The 17,891-nt window shown below is 38.8% G+C and overlaps 1 protein-coding gene across 2 annotated transcripts in view; it reads right to left on the bottom strand.

The window, feature by feature from the left end:
* The window catches only part of SGCD (sarcoglycan delta), a 1,056,171-nt gene that overhangs the window by 892,250 nt on the left and 146,030 nt on the right, over positions 1-17,891 (bottom strand). For both annotated transcript variants that reach the window (XM_069592487.1, XM_069592486.1), the window contains exon 2: positions 10,905-11,015. The gene's annotated coding sequence lies outside the window, so the exon portion shown is untranslated. The remainder of the gene's footprint in view (positions 1-10,904; positions 11,016-17,891) is intronic.

Raw genomic sequence — 17,891 nt, 5'->3', positions numbered from 1 at the left:
ACAAATTTATGCCCTGATCAGCCAGCCATTCTTTGAACATGTTTACTTGCAGGGGTAAAATTTCCATCATAACTCATCTACCTACCAAAGGCTCAATTCCCTACTTTCCTGTTTTCCCTCTCAGCCCCCCACTACATAGTATAATGCCTGGTGCACAGCAGAGGCTCAGAACACAGCAGTTCCTCTTCCTTTTACCTTCTTTGCTTGTGGTCCTGCAGCATTTTGTTTATGGCACTGACATTCATTTTAACCACTGTTAGTTCATTAACCCAGATCCCCAGGCAGCTACACCCATCCACGTATTTCTTATCATCTCATTGCCTGGCACAAGGTCTGACATATCACAGTCCCTAAAATGGTTTTCTGAATAAATAAGGGCTTTAGCAGAGAGGCAGCACATCCTAAAGACATGGAAGCAGGCTCTAGATTTCCTGGACCATGCAGGGCCCTGCAATTTCACCAGTGGTCTTGAACAATAGACATCTTATCAATACAGGGGAGAATAATTACATTAAAATATTTTTGCTCTAAAATGTTATAATTCTGTAAAGCAGGGCCTCACATATTAAGGGGGATGTCCCCCTGATTAGCACAAACAGCCCGTCATACCACGTAGGGAGAGTTAACAGCAAATGCCTCTGTTGAGTCTTCTTCCTAACTATAAAACTTTTCTTCATAAATCTCTCTGCATAAGTTACAAAGCTAAAACAATGATGCAATACACTCCATGCCCACCTTTATCCCTGTTGAAAATATTTATCTATTTTCTGACCCTGCAAAGATTTTCATCCCAAGTAATTTGCTTTGAAAGCAACAATTGTGAAAATGGACTCTATTCATTCTGCTGATAGTGATAAGCCAAAATAATAATCAAGTACAGTGACCTCTGAGCAAAACCAGCAGAGATGAACAAGGTTCACCTACAAAAAGACATCATCTTGAGAGCATTTCAAGAGGACATTTTAACATGACTACTCCAAAATCACTTTTATTTTTTTATTTTGATATAGGAGCAATATATCTCCATAGTACATTTCTTAGTATTAAGAATTCTGGGCAGGTGGAGAAGGAGTCTAAAGATTTGGTATTTAAGAGAAAGCTTCATTTTAAGGTATCTTTTATAATGACAGACCAGATGATAAAATCATCAGAATATTAAAATCCTTGATTCGTCTCCTTTTCTGCCCATTACTCTACATCTGGGGCTTCTTCTGGCAAACAAAGAGAAAACAAGACAGAGACGGACACAAAAGTCAGGTTTATTAACTAACAGATCCCTTTAAAGTATTTAGTTAGGGATGAAGTAAGAACTAATAATATAAATTAGATGTGGGGAGTTAACTGGTGATTCACCAATGATGGTCAAGAAGAAATAGCAACCCATTCACTGATTCTGTCACCTTAATAATTACAACAGATATATTATAAATCCTTGGTAAAGCAGAATTAACACTAACCCTTTAAAAATTATAACAGATATCATTTATTAACACTTTGAACACTTACATTTGCAAGGTACTGTTCTAAGCCTTTTACAATTATTAACTCCATCTTTATATCAACCATGGGAGTTAGGTGGTATGACCATAACCCACATTTTACAGATGAGGAAATTGAGGTGCCAAAAGTCTAGTTAATTGCCCAGAGTCTCAAAGCAGCAAAGAGCAAAGCTAAGGTTCAAACTCAGACTGTTTGGCTCCAGAGTCTGTGCTCTAAGATGTGAATATGTCCTTCTGAAGCACTCTCTCCCCAAGACCATATGTTGTATCCACTTTTGTGTTACACAGCTTATAGCCACTATGTTATTCCTTTCAATCACTTTGTGAGATAGTTTTATGTCCCCTTTTTATATATGAGAACACTAAGCCCAGGAGAGGTAAAGAAACCCACCAAAGGAACAAAACTCATGACTGGCAGAGCCAATGCTTAGACCAGCTCCATCTCTGAACAACTACCCTGTGCTATAAACTTAAGAGAGTCAGTATCCACATCTATATAATGGGTACAGTGACAGTCCTCCTGAGTCACAGCCTCATTAGAATGACTGAAAAAATAAAAATCATCTTACAAATTGCAAAGTTTTACACAAATGTGAGAGAGTGGAGTAATCAAGGGAAAGTAAGCATCCTGATGTCTAAGACAGACTAAATTCATTCATTCATGCAACAACTATTCTTGAGTCTTTGCTATGTATCAAATACGATAGTCTAGGTGCTGGGCATCCAATAGTTCTCAGAAACAATTAGGAGGCTCCCTGCCTGCAAATTTGAATAAGGAAATGGCAACCCACTCCAGTATTCTTGCTTGGGAAATCCCATGGACAGAGGAGCCTGGTGGGCTACAGTCCATAGGGCCACCTAGAGTCGGACATGACTGAAGTGACTTAGCACTCACTGCCTGCAAGTAGGATTCCTTCTGGTAAACAAAGGAAGGACAAGAAAGAAAAGGACATGAAAGCCACGTTTATCAGTTAGCAGGTCTTTTCAAAGTACATGATAAAATAATTACAATAGAGTGGGATCATCTGAAGTATTGACATACAAAGTCAAGTCCCCTTCAACCCTGAGAGTCTGCAACTTTGCTTTTAGCTTCATAACAAGAGATGACCTCTATTTTTCCTTAATTCACTAATAACACCAGCCTAGGATTACCAGCCACTTTGCTATTCATCTTAGTAAAGTCTAGTCTCTACAAGAATGATTCTCCATGTTCCTCGCTATTTCAGAAAGGTCACCCTTCTATGTCAAAGTTGCTCATCTACCCTGAACCCTGCTGCCCCTTACCTGTTTCTCCCCTGTTTCTCTGTCACCTGCCACAGCCACCTGCAAATGTTTTCCTGTCACCTGACCCATTATTCCTAAGCACTTTCAAATAACTAAAGCCTCCCTTCACCTAGATTCTAAACCATTTCAGTTATTAATCCATACTAACTTACAACTATTTTAGTTTTCTTTCCTTTTAATCACAAATCTCTCCCACAAGCAGTCCATTTTGCTAAGGCCCTTCATGTGCTTAGACACAAATCACTACTTTTTGCCTCCTGCTTCCAATATTATCTTTCTGTTGAGACTTCACATGAAACCCTACTGTGACAGTCTTCCTCTGTTCTCATAGCCCCAGCTTCACTTGTGAATTTAACACAGCACATTTTGAATACACTCAACTCCTTGATTTCCCGAAGACTGCATTAAGATGGAGGAGCAGTGCTGGAGACAGAGAGAGCAAGGATGCAGGGCTGGCTCAGTCAAGGTGCTAGAGCTATGACCTTGGATAAACTATTTAATGTTTCTAATCTGTGTTTTTCTCCATCTCATAAACTGAGTCTAAAACCTGTTCTCACCCATGAAACTGTTCTCAGAATTAAATGACCTACTGCATGTCAAGCCTGGCACATAGTAAGATCTCAATAGTTATCAGCTACCACTATCAAAAGATGCTTACTCCTTGGAATAAAAGCTATGACAAACCTAGACAGCATATTAAAAAGCAGAGACATTATTTTGCCAACAAAGGTCCATCTAGTCAAGGCTATGGTTTTTCCAGTGGTCATGTATGGATGTGAGAGTTGGACTATAAAAAAAGCTGAGCACCAAAGAATTGATGCTTTTGAACTGTGGTGTTGGAGAAGACTCTTGAGAGTCCCTTGGACAGTAAGAGATCCAACCAGTCCATCCTAAAGGAAATCAGTCCTGAATATTCATTGGAAGGACTGATGCTGAAGCTGAAACTCCAATACTTTGGCCACCCGATGCAAAGAACTAACTCATTTGAAAAGACCCTGATGCTGGGAAAGATTGAGGGCAGGAGGAGAAGGGGACGACACAGGATGAGATGGTTGGATGAGTAAACTTCTGGAGTTTGAGTTTGAGTAAACTCTGGGAGTTGGTGATGGACAGGGAGGCCTGGCGCGCTGCAGTCCATGGGGTCACAAAGAGTCGGACATGACCGAGTGACTGAACTGATCGCAACTAATACTACCATGATGACTACAGGTACTGCTGCTGCTACTAATGTACATCTACCTCTTAAACTCCTCTGTCTCCTAATGTGGTTCTTCATTTTAGCCTAACATTAAGTATCCTCTATGATAAGCCCTCAGCCACCCACTCTCAGGAAATCAATCTTTATCAATTACAACCTTAAAACAAAATACAGGGCCACCTGTGAACTGTTTCCAAAACATCTTCAGTGGGCCACGCTGACATCAAGACATCCTCAGCCGGCTGCACTGAAATCACTGCCTGTTCACCATAATCATCAGCATATTCTCCCCCAGTACCACCAACCTCTGAGAAATGCCGTGTCTTCTTCGGAACCTCACACTTGAAAGCTGGGAGTAAACCGGATCATTGCCCTTTGTATCCTTCATTACCAACTCCTGTACTCTGGGTGTTCTACCTTTGCTTTATTTTTCTGAGTATCCTCACCCTTTTGCCATGGTTTAAGACATTACTGCATGCTTAATATGACGTCCAAGATTTTCTCTGCCCCGATTCTCTTTCCTTTGGTGATACCTCCACCACTAATACCAGTTTAATGCTATTTTTATCACACACGCTCTGTTTAAGATTTTTTAAAAAATTAAAATCAGTGTCCTCACTGACATTCAAGTCCTTGATCGGTTCATTGCATCCTTCATCCCTACCCATATCATGTATGGCCAAATGGATTCTCCACTTTGGTCTGAGTCTTTTCTTTATCCCTCTGCATAAACTGTGCCCATTTTAGGCCTTACAGTTAAGCTTATTTTATTCTTATCATCCAGATCCCTGCAACCTTGTATATAATCAAGTTTACACTTCCTTTAAGGTCCTAGCTAAAGCCTGCCATTGTGTGTGGTTGGATGGGGAGGAGAGCAGGGGGGCACTTACTTTAGGTCTGACAGGTCTGGCTTGACTCCTGATTCTGCTTCTGACCAGCCATGCGACCTGAGACAAGCTGACTAGCCTCTCAAAGACTCAGTTTCTCCACTCCTAAAACACCTATTGCTGCTGCTGCTGCTGCTGCTGCTAAGTCGCTTCAGTCATGTCTGACTCTGTGCGACCCCATAGACGGCAGCCGACCAGGCTCCGCCGTCCCTGGGATTCTCCAGGCAAGAACACTGGAGTGGGTTGCCATTTTCTTCTCCAATGCATGAAAGTGAAAAGTGAAAGTGAAGTCACTGAGTCATGTCCAACTCTCAGCGACCCCATGGACTGCAGCCTACCAGGCTCCTCTATCCATGGGATTTTCCAGGCAAGAGTACTGGAGTGGGGTGCCATTGCCTTCTCCAAAACACCTAGTGCACAGAGGAGCAATTCTCAAACTGCAGCCTACAGACCCATGAAGTGGGGCTGTGGCTGGGCACATAATTCTCAGATCCTCTTAGAGTCTGCAGTGACCAAATATTTTATAGTAACAATAAGATGCTGTCTCCCTTTGTCATTGCGCTGGCATTTGCACCAATGGTGCAAAAGTAATGGAGAGCAAAGCTCGTGCCCCAGTGTGAATCTAGGTAGTAGCTTCAAACTGTCTTAGTGCTCACTGCATTCTCCTCCACTCAGCCCTGGGAGAAGGAAAAAGAAAAGGTCTGTCTCACACAAGAATGCTCTAAATGAAGACGTGTGATTGATAGCATTAAACCTTGACTCTTAAGTGCTCATTTTCTTTAATATTCCCTGTGACAAAATGAGTGGTCCACATAAAGCACTGGCGCTGCTCACTGGAGTGCGTGGTTGTTTATGGAAAAGCATGTGCACAACTGTTTCAGTTGTGCGCTGATGCCACTGGGCACCATTTTTGTTGGAAACAGAGACTGAGATAAACTATGGCTATTGTGACTTGGATAGGTGGTATGCATCTTTCTGAAACTCAAAGAAGCAAGCCTGTTACTTCAAGAAAAACCACTGATAACTTTCATGACCAATGATAAAATCTGATTAAGTAAAACGCAGATTTTTGGAAAACTTGCGTCTTTGTGATCTTGATAGCTTCCTATGATAGAAAGGCTCTTCTAAGAAGATTGGTGATAGAGGAACACATGTGACATTTAACAAATAATATATAGTGAAGTGTGTCAACATTTGGAGATCTGCATCATTTATGAGTCAATATTTTCCAAACGACCAATGTATGATGTTAAAATATCATGCATGGGTACATGAGAGGCGATCAATGGATTTTAAATAAAGTAAAGTAAAGTTACTTTTAATAAAGTAAAACAGTAAACAATATACCTCAGATTCTACATTACAATTAACTTTCTAGAAACCTCCAGTTGTTGAGTTTCACTGTAGCATCAAAGAGCAATATCCACAACTATTTGAAAATGTTATTAAAACATTTCCTCATTTTCCACTTCATATCTGTACAAGGTCAGATTTTCTTCATATATTTCAACCACAACAATATATTACACCAGATTCAACACAGAAGCAAATACGAGAATCCAAACATCTATTAAGCTAGACATTAAGAAGACTTGCAAAAATGTAAATCAGTGCTATTGTTACTGCATTTTAAATTTTTATAACTTATGGTGTTTTCATAAAAGGGCTTCCCTGGTAGCTCAGCGGTAAAGAATCTACCTGCCAAAGCAGGACACATGGGTTCAATCCCTGGGTCAGGAAGATTCCTTGGAAAAGGAAATGGCAAACCACTCCAGTATCCTTGCCTGGGAAATCCCACAGACAGAGGAGCCTGGTGGGCTATAGTCCATGGGGTCCCAACAGAAACACAATTTAGCAACTAAACAACACAACAACATTAAATATATGCTATTTGTTAACATGATGAGTTTATTGTTACTTCAAGTGAATTACTAATGTTTAAATGCTTTAATTCTGAATATAATAAGTATCTATATATCTATATCTATGTGTACACACACACACATATATATATAAAACCCACACAAACAAAAATTTTGGGGGGTCCTCAAGGAATTAAAAGTCTCAAGGGGTCCTAAAACCAAAAATTTTGAAAACTGCTCTCACAGAATTGTTTTGAAGGTTAAATGTGCTTCCCTTATATAAAATGTCCAGCACAAACTCTGGTAGCTAATGGATGCACTATAAATACTAGGTTTCTTACAAACATTTAAGCATAATGTATTTCAGAATACATGCTCATATGTTTTTGTAGCTTGTCCAATGAGATTAAAATAACTTGCTCAGGAGAAGATACAGCTCCTATCGTTTAGATGGATATTTAATAGGTGCTTAATTAATGATTTATGCATTTAAATCTATATAAAAATTCCATTTAAAACAGCTTCAGTTGTCAAGATGTAACAGTAAATTTCAAATACAGAGACATTTTCATTTAACTTTAAAGATAATACTTTAAATCACTCTAATAACCAAGCCATGGAAACTACTTTTTCATTTTATTAATCCAAACCAACACCAACTCTTGCCTGGATAATTCAGACCACATCCTAAACAACCTCCTTGCCACCAGCCTTACCACCCTTCAGCCCTCAACACAGCAGCCAGAGCTGTTGTGTTCATCATCACCGAGATGATATCTCTACCCTGCTCAGAACCTTCCTAAGGCTTTCTATCCAGCTTGGAGCAGAGCCAGCAACCTTGCCAGGACCACCACATCTTGCTCCCATCAACGCTCTCGATTCACCTCCCATTCTTCTTCCTGATCAGGACACTCTGCCCCGGTCACCGTGCTAATCTCCAAACACAATAGACCTTTCACACTTACTGTTTTCATCTCTGGAAAATGTTGTTCCAAAGAGCCCTCATTTCTTTCAGACTTTTAGGAGGAAAACTTTTCCTGGAAATCTATTTAAGACTTCTAGCAACCAGTATCCAGATACCCACATACCCACATGCCACCGGACTCCCTCCGCTTCCCACTCACTGTGTGCGTATTCTCTTTGCCTGCATCCCTGGTAAGTCGCTTCAGTCATGTCTGACTCTTTGCAACCCTATGGACTGTAGACCCCGGGCTCCTCTGTCCATGGGATTCTCCAGACAAGAATATTGAAGTGGGCTGTCATTTCCTTTTCCAGGGGGGATCTTCCTAACCTAGTGATCACACTAGGGTCTCCTGTTTCCTGCAGTGGCAGGTGGGTTCTTTACCATTAGCACCACCTGGGAAGGCTGCATATTCTCATTTGCAGTTACCAATATCAAACACATCTTGTTTTATATTTGTTTGTTGTCTCTCTCCCCCAGTGATGTGGCAATTTCAATAAGGACAAGATTTTTGTCTCTTTGTTCTATTATGTGCATGAACCACAATAGATTCTCAATGTATATTTATTGAATGGATAAATGAATGCATAATTAAAGAACTATGAAGAACTTACTGATTCTACTTCCTCCTCAAGAATTTAAGGAAGGAAGGTATTTTTCTGATCAGATCCCTCAGAAACACTTACAGGGGATCTTGACCTCATCTCCAGCTCTCCCATGGAGACTGTTTTTCACTAGCCATGGAAAACGTAATCATTTCAAGAAGATTGGCAATTTTGTTGGAGAACAGTATGAATTTTTTTGTTCTGAGAATGAAGACTAACAAAGCCTCAGGGAAAAAAGGGTAATTGACTTAGACCATCCCAGCAGGGAAAGCAAAATCACTGGGGGAAATAAAGACCTTGTTTGGTCAAGACACAGCATCTTTGAGTTAAACCTGAAGGTAAGAAAATAAAATATTGTTTTCTCATCAGGTTGGATCTCTCATTTTACCCTGAGAACCTTTGCATTGTGGTTAAAGATCTTGGAGAAAACCCACCAGGAAGTCATTAAAAAATCTACACACACCACGACGGAAGCAAATTAAATTCAATTTCAAGAACACATTACAAAAGAGAGAGAGAGAGTAAAGCATAATGAGAACCTGTTGTCTCAAACTGCAGCCAGGTGGGAAGCCAGGCTGCATGGAACAGCCTTGACAACAGCTCTGGGTCTGGATGGAGGCTTCTTGCCCCGGGGGAAAGACGCAGGCTCAATATTGTTATACTTTATCTGGCTCCTGGCTTCAGCTGGCAAAGCACCCCTTCATTCAAGCCAGAGTATTTCAATTGTCCACCCCAAGATCCATTCAGATCTCTCCAAGGTTCTTTCAAAACTTCTCTACAACAAAGATGGAGCTCACTGCTTCCCTGATATCATTTCCTGACATGATGATACCACAGGAACCTCCTTTCTGGATTTTCTCTCACCACGAGGGTTCCAACCAAATATCTCCATGTTTCCTAAAAACTGCTAACAGCAAGAAGGTAGTATCACAGGGAGCACACCAACGACACTTGTCGGGTGTGTTTCTTCTCTCTGCCACTTACTAGATACATGGACAAGTTCTTTAACCTCTCAGCCACAATTCCATCTTTCCTTAAAAGAGAGATCATAACTTGTCTCTATCTTAGAGAAATTCTGGAAGAATCAACGGAAATAAGGCAAATACGTAGGGTGTGAAAATCAAGGGCTATGTTCAAAAGTTAGTTAATAAAGTGAAAACTTGCACGAGATCAAAATATCATTTGTACCCTAGAAACTGCACAGGGTCCTCAGCAAGATGTTTAAATTGTGCCAAGTGCCAGGGAAAATGTGTCAAGCTTCCTAAGACACATCACTCTGGGGTCAGGACTCACTGAGAAAAACTGCTAGCAGCATCACCCATACAGCTTACATTTTTATTTCTGTCTCCTTTTCTTGAGAGAGGCTGGAGGGAGCAGCAAATACATGCAGTTAAATGTGTATACCATGGTACTCTTCTGTAAAGCACTATACCAGCATAGTGGCTGGTATAAAGTAAACATACCATATGATATTGTTATTAATTACTGTTTCTGGTTATTAATCTACTTAACATAAGGCTGGGGTGGGGGATAAAGGGTGCCACCTCAGGACTCATGGAATCTATGGGAGCCTGGAAGTGACTTTTTCACTACAGGAAAAACAATCTGTAGGAGGCACCCAGGAGAAAAGAGGAAATCATGGATTCCATCTGGGAACTGAAGAAACCCCCACCTGCAGGTAAAATCTGGTTCTCAGATATTTCTCCCACGAAAGTGAAGCAGAAAGAACCTGAACATGTTAAATTCCTATATGCTGCTGTTGTTCATGCGCTCAGTCATGTCTGAATCTTTGTGACCTCATGACCTGCAGCACACCCGGCTTCTCTGTCCTTCACTATGTCCCAGAGTTTGCTCAAACTTGTATCCATTGATTCAGTGATGCCAACCATCTCATCCTCTGTCGATCTCTTCTCCTGCCTTCAATCTTTCCCAGCATCAGTATCTTTTCCAATGAGTCAGTTCTTCTATAAGCAGGTACAACTGTGATCATAATACTTATCAAAGCTATTTTAATTACTTATCTATTATAAGTCATTCCCCACTATACTGCAAGCTCAATAATGGCAAGGACTAGGTTTGGCACATTAAATGCATTTGATAAATATTTGCTGGCTACATAACAGTCTATATTTGCATGTGTATTTATATGAATAATTAAAAATGCATACGTGTGTGAGCTATTCCACACCTTCAGATTCTCCACTCTTTTCCTCAACTTAAGTTCTCACATTAAACCACCTCCAGACTCAGAACTCATTTTTTATTTGTCAAAGAGTAACCTATAACTTGGAGTTTATAAAAACCTTGAATTATACTTTAGGGCTCTAGTTGCTTTGTCTGTGACAACCATCAAATTGTTTTTGTTTCAGACTTTCCACTTCAAAAGATATATTCCCTGGATTTTATTGTGCTTCTTAAAAATATCTAATGCAGAAAACTTGAAAATCTTAAGTGAATCTCTCGAGAGCCTCTAAGTAAGTACACCCAAATACAAAGAAAAGAATGATTCCCATGAAGCAAGCATTTCATCAAGAATACTTTACAAGGTATCTAGTGAAATGAGATTGCAACGACTTACAAGAAGGAAATGAATCTTTCAAATACATACCTGAAATTCAGTATCCTAATTGTTTGCAAATCCTCCGATTACTTTTATCTTTCTTGATTTGGTACTGAACTGCTAGCTCTGATACAGTTGTCCAGTGGCTAATTATAATCACTGCAAGAGAGAGTTTAGGAAAAGTAACTATTAATAAGACCACATTCGAGTTTTATGTGAGTTTTGACAAAGTTTCTCAACTAAAAATCATGATTAAACCAAGATGCAACCTTTCTAAAATGATGAAATGTATCAAAAGGTTAAAAACGTTTAAAGGTTGGGATTGTCAGTTAAAAGCAAGACATAACCATTTGGAGTTTTCATATAACCTTCTAAAATAAATTCTATTAAAAGCAAATTGGTCCAAAATTCACACTGTGTGACAGGGTTCCTTAGAAAATGTCACATCTTTGTTTTCCTACTGATTGGTCTGATCTTTCCACATACATCTACACACGTTAGTAGGGAGAAAGAAAACCACTGGCTTTGCCCCATGCAAAAATATGTAAAGATATTTAGGTAAATATTCAGCTCTGCAAGTAAATTGTTCTGTCTCTTCCTCTTCATTTTCCTCTCCAAAGAGCACTGTACGTATGGTGGGGGGATTTCTAGTGACCTCGTAATGGCCAGAAATCTGACGTTTTTGACAATTTCAGGGAACCTTCTGGACTCTGATGGCCCTGGGCTAAGTGAATCACCAGGTCATCTTCCTATTGTAAGATGTGACTGTCACCTGGAGTTGGGGGATAGGGACAAGCGTTTACACCCACCACGAGGATCCATGTTTCTAACTTGGGGGCCATTTTTAAGGTTACAGCCATAGTAGCCTCTGTAGCCACATAGGGTCTCATGGTGATTGGCGAGTCCCCTAAACACTAGTTCAGGTTTGACTCCCACCACCAACTCTAAGGTACATCCATACAATGGAAAATTACTCAGCAAGAAACGGCATAGACTACTGACCCAGCAGCATGAATAAATCACAAAAGCACATGCTAAGTGAAAAAATATAACACACTATATACAAGGTAATTTCATTTATACGAAATCCTAGAAAAGGCAAAACTATAGTGATAGAAGCAGATCAGTGATTGCAGAGGCCAAAGAGTAAGGGTAAGGCAATAATTTCAAAGGGGCACAAATATTGTTTATGTAAAATTGGTGACTATTAGTGAATGTGAATTATACCTTAATAAAGCTGCACCTGAAAAAAATATTATAACAGTAGAAAATAAGTGAATCACTTTCTATTTAATATTTGGAATTAAACTTCTCCATTTCCATGAGAAAATAATGTATTGCCAGATGGTCATAACATGTGGAATTCTCAGAGCTAACAGGCTATTCTCAAATGCAACACTTCCCACACTTTCATGTGTATAAGAATCATCTAAGAAATTTGATTCAGTCTGAGAAATGCAGAACCTGAGATTCTGCATTTCTAAAGAGTTTCCAGGGGATGCGAATGTCACCGGTCCACAGACAGATAGTGAAAATGGCTCTAACAGACCTACAGCCTCTTCTGCTCTGATAGTCTCTGATCACTTCCCATGTATTGACTGTGCTTGTTCTCAACATAGATTAGGCCAGTTTTGCTAGCACATCTTAAATTTTGCTTGCTATCTTAATTAGATAATATAACTATTACATGAAACAATGTATTTCCAATGGGAAAAGAGTTGATTTGCCAAAAACTAAATTGAATATTTCATCAAGATTCAATCAAGGTTGAGTTTATAAAATGGTACTCTTAAAATTAGACATAGACAACTTTATAAAAGACTATAAAATTTAGAAGGCTCTGCACACAGATGGTTTCAAAACTGTTTAAAAAAAACAGGTTTACTGAGGTACAATTGACGTAAGACAAATTACATATATTTAAACAGTGTAATTTGGTAAGTGAGAGATATGCATAGATGCATGCGCATCACCACAATCAACACAAAGCACCTATCCATCACACTCCGAAGTTTCCTAGGTCCCTTTGTAATCTCTCTACCTCCCAGGACGCCTCCCCATCTCTTCCATTTCCTAGCAATTCTGTGGGCTGCTTCAGTCACTACAGATTGCATCTTCGAAACTTTCTGTTTTTTTCTAAATAAATGGAATCATAAAATATATACTTATTTTTAGTAGGCTTCTTTCACTCAGTTTATTTATTCTGTGATTTATCTGTGTTTTTCTGTGTAGTAATTCATTCCCTTTACTGCTAATTAGTGTTCCATTGGCAGGCTATACCACATGTTGTTTATCTATTCACCTGATGCTGGACATTTGAGTTGTGACAGGGAAAGAGACACAGATGTGTATAACGGACTTTTGGACTCAGAGGGAGACGGAGAGGGTGGGATGATTTGGGAGAATGACATTCTAACATGTATACTATCATGTGAATTGAATCGCCAGTCTATGTCTGACGCAGGATGCAGCATGCTTGGGGCTGGTGCATGGGGATGACCCAGTAAGATGTTATGGGGAGGGAGGTGGGAGGGGGGTTCATGTTTGGGAATGCATGTAAGAATTAAAGATTTTAAAATTTAAAAAATAAAAAACTAAAAATTTAAAAAAATAAAAAAAATAAAAAAAAATAAAACAAATAAAGGTGCCATGAACATCTGTGTACAATTCTTTGCATTAACAGATATTTTTATTCCCTTTGTGTAAACAATGCTTGAGTTCTAGTTCCTTTCCAAACTGTGAAACTGTTTTCCAAAATTTGTACCATTTTAGATTTTCATCGACAATGTATGAGAGCTCTGTTGTGAATTCTATTCCTATATGTCATCACCAATAACTGGTATGGTCATTCTTTTAAAATTTTAATCACTCTAATAGGTGTCTAGTGGTATCTCTTAATCTGCATTTCTCTAATGACTAAATTAAAATCTGTTGATGTCCATATTTGCCTTTTTTATATGTTTTGGTGAAAGTGACTATTTAAATCTTTTGCCCATTTTTAAACTGTTTTGTTAGTAAGATTCAAGAATTTTTTATAAATTCTGGATAAAAGACCTTTCTTATTTATATGATCTACAAATATTTACTCCCTCTCAAGCCTGTCTTTATACTTTCTTAACTGTGGCTTTCAAAAAGCAGAGTTCTTATCCCTGATAAAGTTTAGCTTATTTTTTTCTTTTGGACTGTCCTTTGGTGCATTTATATTTAAAGTGGTTTTCCTGTAGGCAACACATAGCTGGATTTTAGTTTTTAAATACAAGCTAGTCTCTATCTTTGAACTGGACTTTTCTGAGAACTTACATTTTTAGTATATGTATATGAGCATATGTGCTGTTTCGATTTTTTTGGTTGATATATTTGTCTGTGTTTCATATTTGATAGATTTAATTTTTATTGCTATATTTTTAGGTTCATTAATATTTTATTTGGTAATGCAGAAGTTAATTACAAACACTATATTTTTACCAGCACCATTTCAATTTCTGTGTCTACAAGTTTCGGATATATTTACATATATATATGTATGTATGTATATATATATATAATTTTTTCATGTCTGAACATGAACAATCTTTTCTGTTACTTCTTGAAAATATGAAGGATAGTTCCAACTGTTCTCAGGTACTTGTCTCCTGAAGATCCCTGGAGATTTTCCCTCTCTCTGCAGCTCTCTTCAGTCCAGTGCTCTACCCCACAAGTTCTGGTTTTATTGACCTTACTGGACATCCACTACTATATACTCAACTCTGGAGACTGTTGACTACACCTGGTTTTTCTCTCCTTGAACTTCAACCTGGAAATTCACTCCAGGCTTGGAGTGGAACAATGGCAGGGCTTACTAACTTGTTTCCTGTTTCTTAAGGATCAACATCATTCACTGTTTAATATCCAGTGTCCTGAATGCCCTTGTTTCACATGTATTACATGTTAGCTGTCTGAAGTATGAAAGTAAATCCCAGCCCTAATACTCCACCTTGGCCTGTAGTAAAACTCTTTCTAGTTGTCTTAATTTCTTGCTTCACTTTAAGAAACCAAAGCTGAACATCAAAGATGATTCATTACGGATATGGTAGATGCAAAAAAGAACACTCTGTCCCAATTAACAGACATATCCTCAAAGAAAAGGCTTTAACTGTATAAATAAAGAATGGTAAGTGTGTGCATATTCACATGATTTAAATTAAATGCTTACTGTTTTAATATAACATGTTTAATTATTTAATTCATCAATCTGATTATATCAGATAAAAGACTGTAAACAAACATATTTCAAGATTTTTGTGAAGAGTATATCTAATTCATATAAAAACTGTCTAGCAAATCACCTAGATCAACGGTTCTCAACCATGGCTGCACATTAGTGTCCCCTGGAGAACTTTAAAAATATGTTTCAATGCCTGAGCCCTACCTGAAATCATATGAATCATAATCTTGATGGTTGGGCCTGGTGTTTGTACTTTTTAAAGGCCCCAGGTGATTGAGACACACCTTGAGAATTGAGGTTCACAGATCAGATTTTGCCACATGATACAAAGAAGTGACTCCTTGGAAAAGACCCTGATGTTGGGAAATACTGAAGGCAGGAGAAGAAGAGGACAACAAAGGATGAGATGACTGGATGGCATCACCAACTCAATGGACATGAGTTTGAGTAAACTCTTGGAGTTGGCGATGGACAGGGAGGCTGGCGCACTGCAGTCCATGGGGTCACAAAGAGTTGGACACAACTGAGCGACTGAACTGAACTGATCTAGATCTTAGAATGTGTTCAGTCAATCAAAGCTGTTCCTATCTGTATAATTCACACTTAAAAGGAGACTGTCATGTAGAGAAATTAGTTGATATGGGGAAAGAGTACTGGTGGACTCTAATCCACCATTTGCCAGCAAGAAATAGTATGGCCTTGGCCAACTCCCTTGATTTTACTGGATCTGAAAGGATAAGACAGCAAAACATTAGAAATGATTTTTCTGCTTATAGTTCAAGATGCTTAGGGAAAATAAGAAAAAAAAAAAACAACTTCAGAGATGGAAATTCTAACCATGTCTCTTCTTTTATAGATGAGGAAATTGAGGCCCAGAGAGGCTAATGAATCTGCCCAAGGCAATCAGCGGCCAGTTAAAAACAAAAAAAGAATCACAACCCAGGCATTGCAGGTTAAATGGTGTCCCCCCAGAAGAAGAGAGGGATTGAAGTTCTAACCCGCAATACTTCAAAATGTGACCTTATTAAGAAAAAGCATTGCAGATGTAATTGGTTATGATGAGATCTATCGAATAGGATGAGCTCCTAATTCAATAAAACTGTGTCCAAACAAGAGGGTCAGGTGAAGACAGGGACACAAGCGGAAGGCCATGTGAAGATAAAAGTTGGGAGTGGCACGTGTACAAGCCAAGGAACACCAGGGATAACTGGCAAACCAACAGCAGTGGAGAGAGGCAGAAAAGGATCGAGCCCGAGAGGCTTCAGAGAAACGTAGCCCTGCCAGCACCTTGATTTCGGACTTCTAGCCTCGAAAACTGTGAAATAATGCATTTCTGCTGTTTTAAACCGCCCAATTTGTGGTGTTTTGTTATGTCAGCCCTAGGAAACAAACAGAGCAGGACTCCTGCCTGAGAACCTTTCCATTATACAGTCAGTTTCTCTAACACAATATATGAATATCCTTTGAAAATTGCAAAATTTTGAAAAATCATGTTATTACTATTTATCTTGTTCTTCAGTTTGCTTCAAGAGTACATGTTTTGTTTCCTGTAACTGATTTTAATCATCTTAAGAGTAGGCAGCCTACAATATCTAGCAGAGTCATTCAAGGAAGTAGAAGAGAATACAGTGTCTATTCAGATACTACAGATTCAAACAGTATACAAACAAAACCATTAAAAAGTTCCAAAGTCACCAAAGCCTTCTTGCACTGATTGCTAACAAGACTGAGTCTCCATATGGCATTTTATTTAGGTTAAACATAGAGCTATACATTTTGGTAGATTAAAATTTAATGTAATATATGAATATATTACAACATAAGAAACACATTGCAACACACTTAGCTGAAAATATCTGAACCACTCTTCCACAACTGTATATAAATGTAAAATAAGTTTTTATTCTATTAATGCAGAATTGTAGTAGGGGTTAAAAATCAACCATATATCATCTTCATCATCCAAGTAAAGTTTTGGCAACATAACCAGCATAGTCTGGATTCCTCCAGAAGCTGACCTCGAGGTAAGGTTTCCAGTGCAAGTAGTCGACTTGGGAAGTGAAATAATGGAAAGGGAGTTAAGATAGGAAAGGCAACTAACAAAGGCTATTGTAATAAGCAAACACACCACAGTGGGTGCAAAGCTTCTGGGGGAGTGTGGAATCCACTGTAGCAACCGCAAAACTATCTGTCCTTAAGGCTGGGGAACCCAGGGTGTATACCAACCACTCTTAACAGTCACTAGTTGAAAGTTGCTGAGGGAGTGAGCAGTAGGTGTTAATTCTCTGAAATTGCTTGCCTTGAATGTGGACTTGTAGGACTATCTATGAGGAGGTCAGGAGAAAACCCTCAGGCAGACATGTCTATGTTGGCAATTAAAGGTGGTCTAGAATGTACCAGAATGATAAGCTTGAGGGAATGCTACAGTGAACAGAAAGTGGCAGGCAGAACAGCACAGAAGTTCACAGCAGAACCTTTAAGAGTAGGGAACTCTAGATGCAAGCCCTAGAGCCCTCCATGAACAATCATTGACTTTAGGTAAGTGACTATAAACTTTTCTGAAGTTTCTTTATTCTCTCTACATAGAGCAGTTGACAACAATAATACCTGCCTCAGGGTATTTATAAGAAATCAATGATTCAATATAAATAAAGCTTTACTACACTGCCTGGCACAATCAGTGCTTAGTATCAGCCATCATAATAATAGTGAATCTTATTGCTATATTAAAATAATGAAATTTTGTGATACATGATATTCATATTGAGATAAGGGGACACATCAATATGGGAAGGTCCTCACTACAGCAACTGTACCCTGGGTTCCAATTA

The sequence above is a fragment of the Ovis canadensis genome, chromosome 5 (assembly GCF_042477335.2).
Source record: "Ovis canadensis isolate MfBH-ARS-UI-01 breed Bighorn chromosome 5, ARS-UI_OviCan_v2, whole genome shotgun sequence".
NCBI lineage: Eukaryota > Metazoa > Chordata > Mammalia > Artiodactyla > Bovidae > Ovis > Ovis canadensis.
Note: the sequence above shows the minus strand (reverse complement) of the source record. Positions and strands in the feature narration are given on the sequence as shown.